A 15,230-nucleotide genomic window follows, 5' to 3' on the forward strand; every position below is an offset into this window, starting at 1 on the left:
GGCTGGCCAGCATCATTCAGGATTATACTGCCACATGGGAGTGGAGCTGTCTTTGTCAACACTCATCTCTCTCTGAAATTTTTCTAGTCATCATTTCTTATGAAGCAATAATTACATTCTATTACATTCACATGACCATGCTTTGTTCAATTTTTATTCAGTCAACGGGAACCCTCTTTGCTTCCAGTTCCTTCCCAACACCACAAAAAGTGTTCCTATCAATATTTTGGTACACATAGATCTTTACTTTCTGCCTGGATCTTTAGGGAGCAATTATAGAAGTGATGTCACTAGTCAAAGATCCTATGGTTTCCCACCTTTATTCTCTATTATCTCTATATCTAGAACATCTTCCTTATTTCTTCTACCTGCTAAATTCTCACCCATTCTTCAAAATCCAATTTGAATGGCATCTCATAGCATTTCCACAAATATTCTGATCAATAACAGCTTTCTCCTTTTCATCATTCTGATGCAACCATCACATAGAGTACTAAATCTGTTTTTGGATGTATCAAGCCCATAAGATGACAAAGTCCATGAGGATGGGAAGCAGTGACTTAGTAAACTTTCTATCTCAATCAGTATCTAACACAAATCTGGACAGACTGTCCTCAATGTTTGCTGAACTGAAATAAAACTGATGGAAGGATCAAACTATGGATAATCTAAAAGAGAAAAAAAATCTAAAAATTATATATATATATAATTCTGCAATATCATATTTTTTTTCCCACAACCTACTTAAGCTGTTGAATACATTCTATTGGGGCCCTTATCAAAATTACTTAGCATTACTGAGAATCCCCAAGGTGAGGTACAGAACCACAATAGTGTGCTTTGAGAGGAATCAAGCTTCAGATCAAAATTGAACAAAAATTCAGAAAAATTGGTAAAATTGTTCACATCAATTTTGAAAACTTGATACATATTTTAAAACATAATTCTAAAGAGTGGTTTTTTTGGGAAACACTAAAAATATGAAAATTATCTGATGCTCAAATCAAATTTTCAAGAGTAATTGTTTTTCAGCACAAGTTTTAACTTATACCCAACTTGTATTGTAGTATATTCTACAGTAATCCTCTGGGAGGTACAAAATGTATTTGTGCCTACAGCACAACAATCTTACAATTATCTCAAGAAATTTTTTTTTTTAGTGTTTTTGAAGAAGTACTAAGTATTATGTCATTTAAACTTCAGGTGTTTAAATTGTGAGTCATGTTTATGTTAAGTAAATGTCCCTCAGAATTCATTTCTTTAAAAACTCATGTCTAATAAAATTCGGCATCTTATCAGGCCTGACAAAGACTAATAGCTAAGTGCTGGAGAAAACAAAACCTGTGCTAGTGATCTCTATTAGAATCAACAAACTGGCTTGTTGAAGTTTGGAAAGTAAGGGAAGGATCTCCTATCCACATTCTATTCATTCTCTCCATCTCCTCCCCTAAAGTTATTGTGAATTGTGGGGCATTCACACATATCAGGAGCCAAAGTTTTGATGTTAAAATATAAAGTATTTTATAAGTAAAAACAAAAGTAAGCAAGAACATGAATTGAGGTAGAATAAAGAAGAACTAAGAAAACAATATACATGGGGACTACAACAACAGAAAGGGAAAGCATAATAACATATCAAAATATTAAAAGTAAATTTAAGAAAATTATAAAAAGAAAGCAGGATTTGAAAGAAGAGAGAAGAGGAGATACCTCCAAACTGCCCTTTCATGTTGGAGGGGAGTCCACACCTTGCAAGCATTTTCAAACTTTTCTATGTATTGATCAGTTGTGCTGATTTTTATTTTTCCTTTAAAAAATATCACTTGACATATGAATTGTTTTCTGGGAGGGGAAGAGAAGCTGAGGATAACTATGGGGATAGGAAAAAAAAACAGAAAATCTCAATAAAAACTTAGAAGAGAAAAATAAAAGATGTCTTTCCCAGGGCCAAGCAGGAATTGCCTTGAATACATAAGGGTGTATTGTCAATCTCTGAAAGTAATACACCTCCCATACAATCATGGATTTGGGGTTGGGTGAGATAGGTCACTCAGACCTATCACCTCACTTAATAGATGAAGAAACTGAAGTCTTGAATAGTAATATGGCTTGTTCAAGATCACACAGGTAATAAATTGCCTATAGTTTTTTTCAGGTCCAATGATCTTCACCTTTCTTCCACTTTAGTGACCCTTTGCAGTGGTTCTCAAACTTTTGTTTTCAGTATCTTTATCCTATTAAAAATTATTGAGGATCTCTCCAAAGCATTTTTGTTTATCTGGGTTATATTTGTAGACATTTACCACATTGGAAATAAAAACTATTTTTGAATTTGTAGACCCTTTAAAAGGGTTTCAGAGAGCCCCAGGATTCTCTAGACCATACTTTGAGAACCACTGCTTTAGGGCAACTACTCTTGAGGCCTTATCACCATTCAGAATTGCTCAGTCTCTTATTCTTGAATTCAAATTTAAATCTCTGAACACAAATTCCTCCAACTCCCCCCTCCACTTATCTGCCATCCTATTATTCCTCCTATGGCAGTTTTGTTTAACTTCTAAACCCTTGATTCTTCCCTGTTTTCTAAGTCTTTCAAAACAATGCTGATTCCCTTGGTCCTTTCCTGTTTTCTAAGTCTTTTAAAACAATATTGATTAAAAAAAGTTTCTGAACACATCTCCCAGAAGCTAGTGCATTATCTCAGCAGCTTTCTGTATGCTCAGTGTATAAGTGGCTGAATATTAGGATATTAAAGACAAAAAGAGAGAGAAGAAAATGGTGGCCACATTTATCTCACGCTGGTGCTAGTGTCCCTCAGAGAAAATAGTAGTAGAAGACATTTAGTCATTATATAGCTATTCACTCTGGATACTGAGGCATTAGCACATGTGCCATGGAAAAAATATAGAATCCTTCCCTCTTCTCTAGGATGCAAGATGGTACTGCAGAACAACACAGGAAACAGAGGCAAGAGAATCCATGGTCTCTTGTCTTTGAGAGTTTGAGAGATGACATTTTGGGAGAAAGAATGGGTGAGTATTTGCTTTACCTTGTCTTATGACTTCAGTGAATATCCTTTTATTTGCTGTAATTTCATCTGTTACATTCTGGATTAGTAGGGAAGTTTCAATGGAAATGGGGGCTCATAAGCTATACACCAAGATAGACAATGATCATTTCAGCACCATGGACCTGGGACAAGTCAAAAATTGGGAAGTCCTATTACAGTGTTAATATCTACAATCTTCTATAATTACCTTATTTAAATTTCCACTTTTGTCAAAACTTTCAGAATCTGCTTTTTACTCTCTATATTATTTCTGGAAAACATCTAACAAACGAACTGACAGAGTCCTCTACAAATTTATACTATTCAGCCTCATCCAGGCCCTCATTTTCTGATGCTCAACAATTGTTTTTAAGTTACCTTTTACTCTCATTCTCTAAAGCAGATATTCCAAACCTTCCAAATTTTCTCTTAGCAGATGACCTTGTCTATTTGATTTGGATTAATGTAAACTTCTTCTAATCACTTTCTGAACACTTCCAAACCTCTGCATCTTCTATTAAACTTCTAGCACTTAACCATAACTTGGTTTAATGCCTCACAAAAAATGGGAAGGGGAAGAAGAGAAGTCTAAAATTCCACTAGTATAAAAGTCTATCTTCCAATTCTGTCTTTGTATTGGATGTCCCCATACCTGAAATGACCTCTTCCTCCTTACATCTACATTTTATCTTCACTGGGTCACTTCAAGACTCAAATCAAATCCCACTTTTTGCAGATCTTCTCCATTATTTTCCCATTTTCCCCATTTCCCCAATGCCTTCCCTCTGAGATTGTGTTCTATTTACTCTGTATGTATCATATATATGACTAATTATATTCAGGTTGACTTCACATGTGAATAAGAGCCCCTTTGGGACATGGAAAGAGGGTTTTTTTTTAAAAACTTTCTTGTGTATCTCTCCAGCATCTAGCAGTTTCTGGCTGGCAAATAGTAAGCACTTAACAAATTCTTGTTTACTGACAACTGCAGACTGGTCACTCACTTCAGGAGTCATTGATGCATTCTTCAGAAATACAGCCCTTAAGTGAAAAAAGCAGAATCAGAAGAATGGATTATGCAAAAACTATAATTACCTCATAGGAAAAAGAAAGAAGAATGTACAAGGAATCTTAATGGGGACCTTAAAGCAAATGAAAAATTGTTATGGTACTTTGTGTGTTGAAAAGAACTAATTAAAATGTAAATAAATATTAAGCATGTTTGGTTGGTTATATTGATGGTCAGTCTTAGGTTGTTAAAACTTTAATCAAGTAAATCAAATTTGAAACAAAGAATTAAAATGAATGTGCAAAACTTGCCCATAAGGGCAAGCTACTATAACACTGCATATTTCTTTTTTAAAAAAGGAGAAAAAGTGAAAAATTTATGATTTTTAGCCATTTTGAAAATGCTTGGTTGTTATTTTCCTATATGTAATGAATGAAAAAAAAGTAACTACAAAGAGTTCAGCTCTCAAGGAGCTCATATATATTGGTAGGGAAAACATATATGAGTCCATCTGTAGGGTGAATGGAAAGGCCCAGGAGTGTTAAACTTTCAGTCGCATAGAAGACAATAAACAGAAAATTAGGCTCAAATAAAAATCTAAAAGTAATCCACCTAGACCACATAGTTTCCTTCCTCTATTTTCATCTAATATGACTTCTTTTTATGAAAACATATGTATGTACTAAAGGCTTCTATTCTAATGCAAAATTAAATCATCATATTAAATATTCTACTTTTCAATGTGGAATAGTAGGACACTAATGTGTTCAAAAGTCTGTAATGGTTGCCACTTCAATAAGATTCAAATGTCACCCAAGGTGCTTTAGATTCATCTATCACATTGTTCTTTCTCTATGTAACTTCTCTCATTTGTAATTCTTCTACTCAAGACATACCATGACATGGTAGAACTCCTGATCTATTGATCATTATGCTTGAAAACTGAATATACTTACAAGTTTTATCTAAGCTGGAAAGGTTTCTTTTACCAGTCTGGTAACAATGATGCTGGGGCTGGATTAAGTTTAGAGAAGCACATTAACAGAAGATCAACATCTAGGAGACAGGCAGGTATTCCTGGCCAAAACAAGTCCCAAAAGCTATCTCTGAAAGTACAAAGGGACTGATCTTTATCAGTATACAGAATGCTTGCAAGGTGAAATCACAAATCTTTGAAGCATTACTCATGAATTCCCGAAGACATTCTATATCAGTTATGAAAACTTGCATTCCTTTCCCAAAATATATTATGCTTGTAAGAACCAGAAAAATTCTGACAACAGGATTACTTACCTTACCTCTTCTATCAAGAACATACTTAAAATTTTTTTCCATAGAATATAATTTCTGATCTTACTCTCAAACTTTATTCCTCTATTGCTTCAAAACTCTGTAAGAATTTCTTTCTTGTAGCCTTTAAGGATTCCAAACAACTTTAGTTGCCATTGTCTCAAAAATCCTCCCAGTTCCTATTTTTCTACATCCAATTCAATTTCACAAACTATACCCAATAAATACACACACAACACACACACACACACACACACACACACACACACACACACACACACAGAGACAATTTTAAAACTTCATTTAAAACTTCATTTTCAAAAGGTTTACACTCAATTTGCTAAGAGGGACATATAAAACATCCATATAGTTAAGAGAGAGAAAGTGATGAAAACAGAGAAATCTAGAGAAAAAACTCAGTAAATTTGAACAGAGAAAAAAAAACATTAATTTTAAATAATTCATGATTCATGCCAACATAATAAAAATGGAAATTCAATCTAAATTAATTTCCATATTCAGTGCCACACCAACTAAAATACCAAAGATTTTCTTAAGAAAACTAGAAAAAATAATAAATTTCATCTAGCACAAAGCTTCTTAACCTGGAGTTAAAGAAGTTCTTGAACTCATAAGGGGAAAAAAATTAGATATCTTTATTACTAACATCTAACTAAAATTTGGGTGGCTAAATGGCTCAGTAGACAGAGTACTTGACCTAGAGTCAAGAAGGCTTATCTTCCCGAGTTCAAATCTGGCCTCATATACTTACTAGCTTTATGACCTTGAGTAACTTACTTAACCCTGTTTGCTTCAGTTTCCTTAACTGTCAAATGAACAGGAGAAGGAAATGGCAAGACACTCCAGTATTTCTGCCTAGAAAACCTCAAATGAAGTGACAAAGAATCGTCCATGACTGAAAAACAACCAATTTCCCTTCAAATATTTAAAAATATTATTCTAAGAAAGTCTATGAGCTTTATCAGACTGCTAAAAGAATCTATGGTGCAAAAAAAAAAAAAAAAGAACCCCTGCCTTAGAAGAATAAAAAAATCAAGAATTTCAAGAGAAATAATGGACAAAATAGTGGACAGTCAAGCAATACCAAATCGCAAATTAATATTATCCAGCTGTAATCATTTAAGATCTTTGATACTGGTTAAAAAAATTTATAAATTGATTGGTGGACAGAGTATATACATAAGATCTAGAAATATTTGAATATAGCAGAAAAGTATTTGTTAAACCCCAACATTCCAAGTAGTAGGACAAGTGCTCAGTTTTCAACAACTGCTAAGAAAATTAGGAAAGAATATTCCATAAATTAGGTTTAGACAAACAAACTACAATAAGCTACAAATGGATGCATGACTTAGATATAAAATGCTAAATCATGAACAAATTGGAGGCACAAGGAGAGACTTTCCTAACTCTAAATAGTGGAAGAATTCTTGACCAAAAAAAGAATGGAGAAGATTACAGAAGATAAAAGAGAATTTTGATTAAATAAAGCTGAAAGGATTTTTGTTTGAATAGAATTAACTCAGTTAAAATTAGAAGGAAAAAAGTTAAATGGGAAAAATTCTTTGTAATATATTTCTGATAAATCCAAATATATATCCAAAATGTATAGTCATGGTGAAAGATTATGAACAAGTAGTTCTCAAAAGAAGAAAGTCAAACTATCAACAATCCTATGAAAAATATCCCAAATCCTTAGGAGGCAGTATTTTACTTTATGATTTCATTGGTATAAGGAATGCCTAAATGTGGAAACTTCTTCTACCAGGAAGATCAGCATTTTCTCTGAAACTTAGACTGTTAGAGAGTTACATATATCACTGGGAGATCTAATAATTTGTCCAGTGTTACATAGTCTGAACCAAGACTTCAATCTATTTTTTCCCAAGATTGTCCTTCTGTCTACTACAATACATTGCATCTCCAATAATAGGAGTTTTCATTTGAATTTTCATCTTATATCTATCATATTGGCAAATATGATAGAAATGGAAAATGATCATTATTTGAGAAGATGTTATGTACTATTAGTAGAGCTACAAGTGGATCCAACAATTCTAAAAAACAATTTGGAATTATGCTTCAAAAGGGTTTAAATTATTAATTCCTTTTGACCCAGTGACACCAATGGAGTGAAAGGAGTGTTTAGGGAGGACTAGTGCCTCTGATATGAGGACTTATTGAGTGAATTTTACAGAGGTGCTCAACCACTTTTGGTATCTACCTGACATTCAAGTTTCACCTGTGGCTCCAAGAAATTATAGTATGCTTAGCGGTCACAACCCTGTAAACCATCTTGGCAGATGGGTTAAACCTGGTTGAGAGTAACCAAGAGGGCTCTAACCTGGTTGGTGAGTTAGAGGGCTGTTTCTAGTCAGTGAGGTGGGTGTCTACCCCAAGTATGTGAAGATTTCTCCTGGTGGAATGGGTGGATGAGAACAATTTTTCCAATGGCCATGAAGATGGATGGAACAGATCAGACATCAAGGATACTAAAGCTATCTATTGCAGCCAGTCATCCCGATTTTGGTCTTACCACTGGACTTTGATGACTATGATAGTTAATCTGATGACTTTGTGCAACTCTGCCTTATTTAACCCAATTCACACTCAAGTCAAGACATTATCCCATGATGTCCTTGGTCTTCTTCAAAAATGAAGAACAAGTGTAAGAGGAGAAGTGACTGGTGAAGAACAAACCATGGCTTTTGATGAGTATTTCTCCCAAGATCAACTATAGTGATTGTAGCAGATGTTTAGAAAGCCCCTTAGAGCATTCCTTATTTCAGTGTCATGAGAAAATCGTCTTTATCACAGCCATGGCATTAGTGTCAGCACACTTCAGAATAGCTGAATTACTCACAGAGCTTTATCAACTGATGAAGCGAACTCAGTACAAATGCTTCTGAGGTGAATGTAGCCTGAGCAATATTCAGAAGACACATGAGAGAATTCAGACAGAAAATAAAATCTCTCCTTATTACTGGACAAAGCTTCGAGGTCTGTATACCATGACCAAGGTAGATGCAGAGGAAGAATGCAATATAATGTACAGAACTCTGAATAAGATTGCTGAGATTAAGACTTCGCTGGAAGAAAAGTGAATTGAGGTTAAAATTGCAGGTTTGTATGATGATTCAGAATCTCCACAGAAAATTATGTGCCTAGGGGTACTGATGACTCTATTGAAACAATCAGTCATGACATTGCCTCTGTGGATTGGGAAACTTAGAGACAAGCTTTCACCCCTGTGTGGGGCTAATCTAGCTTCAGGGGACTATGTAGCTAAACTATGTAGCTAAACCAGGTGATAAGGTGGCTATTTGAGTGAACACTGTGGATGGGAATGAGCAGTGGATTCCGTCAAAAGTGGTCAGTTAAGTCATGTCACCAATAAATATGAAGTGGATGACATTGATGAGGAGGTAAAGAGAGACACACCTTGAGCCAAAGGCTCATCCCACTACCACAATGGAAGGCCAATCCTGAGACAAACCCTGAAGCTTTATTCCAGCTTGTGCTGGCATTTATCCCCAAATCCCCACATCTCCAGGGCTTTGATTCATACTCCCCCATAATGGCCCCAGGAAGATTACTCTGTCCTGGCTGAAGATATTTCCCATGCAGATGGCCATTCTTCTCTCAATGTAACCCACAGGTACGTTGTGCAAGGAATTTAAGAAGAGGTGGGGTTAAGTTTGGCTGAATCACAGACTTCTTTTACCTTGCTTCTGTTTACCTGACTTCGGCCACGCCCCTTGAAGGAGGGAATTCATGTATCCTCTGTAGACAAATAAATACACATCCCTGCCCCCTTAAAAAAAAAAAAAGAACAAAAAACTACCACCACTGAAGAACATACTCCAGATAACAGTGAGAGCAAGAGGGCACATGTACAAAAATATTAGGAGAAGCACTTTTTGGTTATAACTAAGAACTGGAAAAAATCAGATACAAACCATTTAGGGAATGAACACATCCTAATAAATGAAAAGTAATGCTATGGAGAAATGACACAAAGGACTGATTCAGAGAAATCTGAGAGGGATTATATGACATGATATAGACTGAAGTGAGCAGAACCAGGAGAAAAATTGATATAGTAAAGACAATACTGTAAAGGAAAATAACTGTGAAGACTTACGATCTGTGATTGACTCAGTGACCATTTACAACTTCAAACGATGCAAGATGCAAATCACCTAAACTGAGTCTGGAATGAAGCACTGAAAGAACAAAAAAATCTCTCAATCTCTCTATCTCAATCTCACTTTTGCTCTCACTCTCACATTCCTTTCTTCCTTTCTAACTACAGGCAACAAGGAACCATTGAAAGTATTTGAGCAGATCAGCAATAATCAGAATGGCAGATTAGGTCAACATCATTTAGAGAGGAGTGCTTAGAGGCAGGAAGACCAATTAGGAGGTTCAGTAGAGAAGTCATGAAAACTTTAATTTTTATAGTGGCAGTGTGAATGGACAGAAAGGAATATATGTGAGAAATCATGGAAGTAAAATTGACATTGACAACTGGAGGACAGGAGAGCAAAAGATTTAAGATTCAGATCTTCATTAACTGTGATAACATCAAGAAACAGATAAGTTTGCAATTTTCTTCTTTATGAAGAAATATGATGTATTACATACAACCACTATATTAACTTTCCTTTATATTGTTATTCTCTCAACATTTCCACTTTGTATACATGTGTGTTTGTCTCTTTTGCCATATCAGGGTTGAGCTCCTTAAAGACAGGGATTTTTCTCACAATTTGCTTTAGCCATTTGGCAATATATTTAATAATTAGCCTATAATAGAATCTTTGAAAATGATCTTATAAAAGCCAATAAACATTTGTTATCTATTAAGTTGACAGAAATAAATTGGTTACCCCTTGGAGAACAAATCACTCAAAGTCTATAACCATAATTTGGGGAATGACTAAACAAATTATGGCACATGAATATAACAGAATATCACTGTATTATAATAAACAATGAATATAAAGAAACATGGGAAGAATTCTACGAAATGATGCAAAATGAAATAAACAGAACCAAGAAGACAATGCACTAAATGACTTACGGAAATGTAAGCAGAAAGAACAATCCCAAAACAACTGAAACTGAATATTGCAGAATTACAAAGAACAAACATAACTCCAAAGGAAAAAAAGGAAGGTGATACCACTCCCACCTCCTTTGCAATGGGGCGGTGAAGCTCATTAGTGTGAAACATTTCATAAATTTTCAGACTCTTGATTAATGAATTAGTTTGCTGACTTTTTCCACTTATTTTTTCTTTAAACATATTATTTGTAATATAGGATGGCTCTATGGAAGGAAAGAAGAATAGGAATAGTGAAAGAAAGGCAATATGAAAGCAAAAGATAGAAATAATTTTTAAAAACGAGAACAATGTACTCTACCAAATGGTAAATAAATTAATATTGGGAAATGAGTCAATGTGCTAATATATTTTATTCAACATTTCCTTGCCAAACCAAAAATAGAATGTGGAATGAAATGGAATGCAGAATACGCACTACTAGTCTTGTGCTTTTTAATCACTAGATTTTTATCTCTCTCTAATATTCCAGGGAAAATCAACATCTCAGTGCTTTAAAAGAATAATGGCAAGAAGGAAAGGTTGTGAAGAGGGACAAAATAACCTATAAATTCTAGCTATCAGCAATTTCTAGCAAGATAGGAAAGTGAAAAGTTGTATTTAAGTCCACTTCCCTTGGATCAGAATAAAACAATTAAAAACACACCAGAAACCTAAAATAACAATGACTAAATGAAAGCAGCAGGGGGAGAAGAAAAAAAAGCAGACTGAGAAAATGATCAAGAAAGGAAAAGATCTTAATAATCAAGAAACATTGTGAGTTAATAGAATGCCAAAAGAAATATCCAGAAGAGAATAATTATGCAATAAATACAATTACAAAGCCCAGAAAATAGAAGGGAATTGGACAAAAAAAGCCTCAAAAGCAATTGCAAGACAATAAAAGAATAAAGAGGATATAAAGTTAAACTAAAGTTCTTACCAAAAAACTTGAAAGAAGAGCCAATGGCTTAGCAATGAAGCCAGAAAGTCTTAGCAAAGCAATAGATACGTCCCCAAAATAAAATTTAAAATGGAACATCTGGAACTCAAAAATTTAATAATATAATAATCATAAGAAGCAATGTCAGAAAACAAAAATTGGAAGAACATGTGAATGGCTCAAAATTTATAAGAATAAAGTAAAAAAAATTTAAAAGAAAATGTGAAGACTGATCTGAAATAAATGGCTTCAAGAGAGAACTTTGAAATGAATTGTCTTCCCAAAAAAAACATTATTATTAACTCCTGTTCAGTCACTTTCATGTTTTTTTTTCCATGACCCCATTTCCTTCTTCAATTCATAGATGAAAAATTCAATTCATAGATGAAAATATTGAGGTAGACAGGGTTAAGTGACTTGCTTAGGGTCACACAGTTAGTAAATGTTTGAGGCCAGATTTGAAATCAAGAAAATGTGTCTTCCTGACTCCAGACCCAATGCTCTTTCTACAACACCCGGTTTTCCTCCAGGAAAATACAATGAGACCAAAAAATAAAATAAAATAAAAACTCTGTCTACCAAATTTTAGGAAGTTTTCAAAGAAAATTGCCCAGAAGTATTGGAGCTACAAGGTAAAGAACAGATTAATGAAATCCATAGGACACCACCAAAAAGGAACTCTAGGGTTAATTCACTCAGAAATGTGCTTATAAGGTTTGAGATCTACCAAATTAAGGAGAAAACCTTGTATCAACCAAGAAGAAACTGTACCTGAGCATGCAGACAGAAACTTCAATCAGAATCACTCAGGATTACTTATCATTAATGAAGTAGGAAAGGCTAGATTATGACATAGTATAAGGGAAAAAATAGCTTGAACCCAAGAATAATGTGCAATAATGTATAATTGAACACAGTTTTCTAGGAAGAAGGAGTGAGCAGGAGACTTTACAAGACTTGTTTATGTCTAAGCATCTTTATTAGAAAAATTAGAGTTGGATATTTTTGAAATGCAAACATAAGAGAAGAGAATATAAACATCAACAAGTCTGAATTGCTTAAAAGGACTAGGTGACATTGCAATGTTTACATATTGAAAGGAAGATAATATTCTGTTGTCCCATAGGAATCTTACCTCACCTAAGGGTTTACTGGGAAAAGCAAAAGAGAATCTCTTGATTTGGAGTTTCCAAACTATTAAACAAGTGTGTGGGAAAAGTTTCATGCTAACAAGAGAAATACAAATTAAAAGAAATCTGAGTTTCTACTTCACATCTTCAGATTGACAAAAGTGACAAAAATGTAAAACAACAATTGTTGAATAGTGTCTATAGGAAGACAGGCAAAGCTTGTTTGTGGACAAATTGCAAGCCAATTCAACCATTCTGGGAAGTGATTTGAAACCCTATCATCAAATTCACTATATTGTTCATAACTTTTAGCCCAGGGAAACCATTACTGAAGCCTATATCCTCAAAAAATCAAAGTTAGAATGAAAGAATATATATGTACAAAAATATTTGTAGAAGTGTTGTTGTTGTGGCAAAGAGCTGAAAACAAAAAAAGGCATCGAGGAATGTCAACTGGGGAACGTCTAAAGACATTACAACATCTGAAAGTGCCATATTACTTGTACCATAAAAATGACAAAAAATTATTCAAAGAAACCTAGGAGGACTTATTTGCAATGAACTCTATAGAACAAGAAGACTAATTTACCCAGTAAATTCGATGATGCAAATTAAAAAAAAAAGCTGGGAAAGACTTCAAGATCTATAACTGTTCATGACTATAGAAGACTAATAAAATAATGCATATAATAAAAACAATAAAATAATGAAAGCATATTTCCAACCTTTTGACAAATAGATGATGGACTAAGGACACAGAAGCAGACATATATTTTTGGACACTGCAAATGTATGTGTATGTTTTGTTTGATTACACTTACTGTCATTAGGAAGCGATGTGTGTGTGTGTGTGTGTGTGTGTGTGTGTGTGTGTGTGTGTATGTGGAAATTATGGAAGGAGCATAGGAGATAGTGGTTAAAAAAACAAAGAAAAGGAAAAAAAGAACATCAAGGAAACATTTTAAAATATACAGAAGAGAGGTGAAAGAATTTCAGAAGGGGAAACACAAATAGCAGTATTGGAATTTCCTAGCCAAATATATCTCATACTCTAAAAAAAAACAAAAAAAAAGCTATATACAATAGATGCAAGATTCCATATACAATGTATTCTTTCTGTTCTCTTTTTATATGGAAATATTCATATATGTCAAGTTCTTAATTTTTGAAAGATAAACATTTTTAAATAATAAAATTTAAAATAAGGGTTAGTGGCAAAATCTGTGATCTAGATATGGAATTTGTTTAGAGTAAAAATGGACCTTGGAGATCATCTTGTCCAACCATGCCATATGATATGTGAGAAACTGTGACTTGGCTAATGTCACAGAGTTAAGCTGAAACAAACCAATTCTTCTGGTTCAAGGTCTATTTCTATCTTTGTTCAATTGATTCCTTTAAGAAAATAAATATGCCAAATTTCAAGCTGTGGTAATGGGTCAGGGTTAGTATAGATGAGGAAAATCCACAGAAGGAAAAAAAAAACCTCATTTTAACCAAAAGCTTCAATTTCTTCATTCACCAAACCAAATAACAAAAAGTGAGCATGACTGTTTAGTTTTTTCTCCTCTTCCATCCCTCTTTTTGTTGGCTCACCATTAACAAAACTGCTAAAAGAAGCTGGCAGCAACAGGAAGGGGAAGGAAAGAAAAATAAGAAGCCGACATATTCAGAAAATTGAGAAAGAAAAGCACCATGAGGCATCAGAAAATGACACTTGCAAAAGTTTTCTAGCTTAGCCTATTCACACTTTTCACTGGAGTTCTCAGGAAAATTTAATCATGGACCAAAAACATCATATACCAAAAACAGACCTATGCTACTTTTTTAATGATGAATATAAAGATTTTAGTCAGGCCTCTCCCACTCTCTCCCAACAAACTGAAATGATTATGCAGTCACTGTTAATTCTTACCTCATAGAAGAGAAAGTTATTAAAACCATGATTCAGGTCATATTATCAACAAAAAAAAAATCACATTTGGTCCTTCTGGAACATCACAAATATGTGAGATTTCCTAACTTTATAAGATAGATCAATTTCCCCAAATATGTATATAGATCAAATGTCTATTTGATCCCAAGGATCCATTCTTATTTTGTTTCTTTTCCTATCTCACTTCATTGTCTTCTCTGTTTCTCTCTTTTTGTCTCTGCTCTCTCTTTCTTTTCCTCGCTGTGTCTGTGACTCTGTATCTCTTTGCCTTTGTCTCTCTGTCTCTCTCTTACACACTTACACACACACACACACACCTCATATACACACTGATAACCTTAGGAACTGATTGATTATCTTGTTGCATTTTAGTGCTTTCCTTTAATAAAGTAGGAAACCCCCCTCTCAGAGCCAGTTACCACCCTGACAAGTAGTCACAAACCCATGCTTGAAATTTTCCAATGAAAACTCTACTTGTATTTTAGGAAGTAGCCCATTCTATTTTTATGTGCTCTAATTACTAACAAGTTATTTCCTATATTGAATAAAAATCTACCCCCAAAGAACAGTGAATATTATGCATTTTCCATGACATTTTTTCCAGTTTCCAGATTCCATGAATCTTTCATGTTCTCTCTAAATAGTTTCTCTCTCAGATTAAAATCTCCAGTTATTTTTAATTTTTAAAAATATTTCATCTGATTTTGATGGCATGGACATACCTCAGGTTGTCTTAAAATTCAGA

At 34.0% G+C, this 15,230-nt stretch overlaps 1 protein-coding gene and 1 pseudogene across 3 annotated transcripts in view; one reads left to right on the plus strand and one right to left on the minus strand.

Moving 5' to 3' along the window:
- The window catches only part of MYO1D (myosin ID), a 396,161-nt gene that overhangs the window by 334,413 nt on the left and 46,518 nt on the right, over positions 1-15,230 (minus strand). The window lies entirely within an intron of this gene.
- Positions 8,189-9,203, plus strand: LOC127558977 (SAGA-associated factor 29-like; annotated as a pseudogene).

Source organism: Antechinus flavipes, chromosome 4, assembly GCF_016432865.1.
Source record: "Antechinus flavipes isolate AdamAnt ecotype Samford, QLD, Australia chromosome 4, AdamAnt_v2, whole genome shotgun sequence".
NCBI lineage: Eukaryota > Metazoa > Chordata > Mammalia > Dasyuromorphia > Dasyuridae > Antechinus > Antechinus flavipes.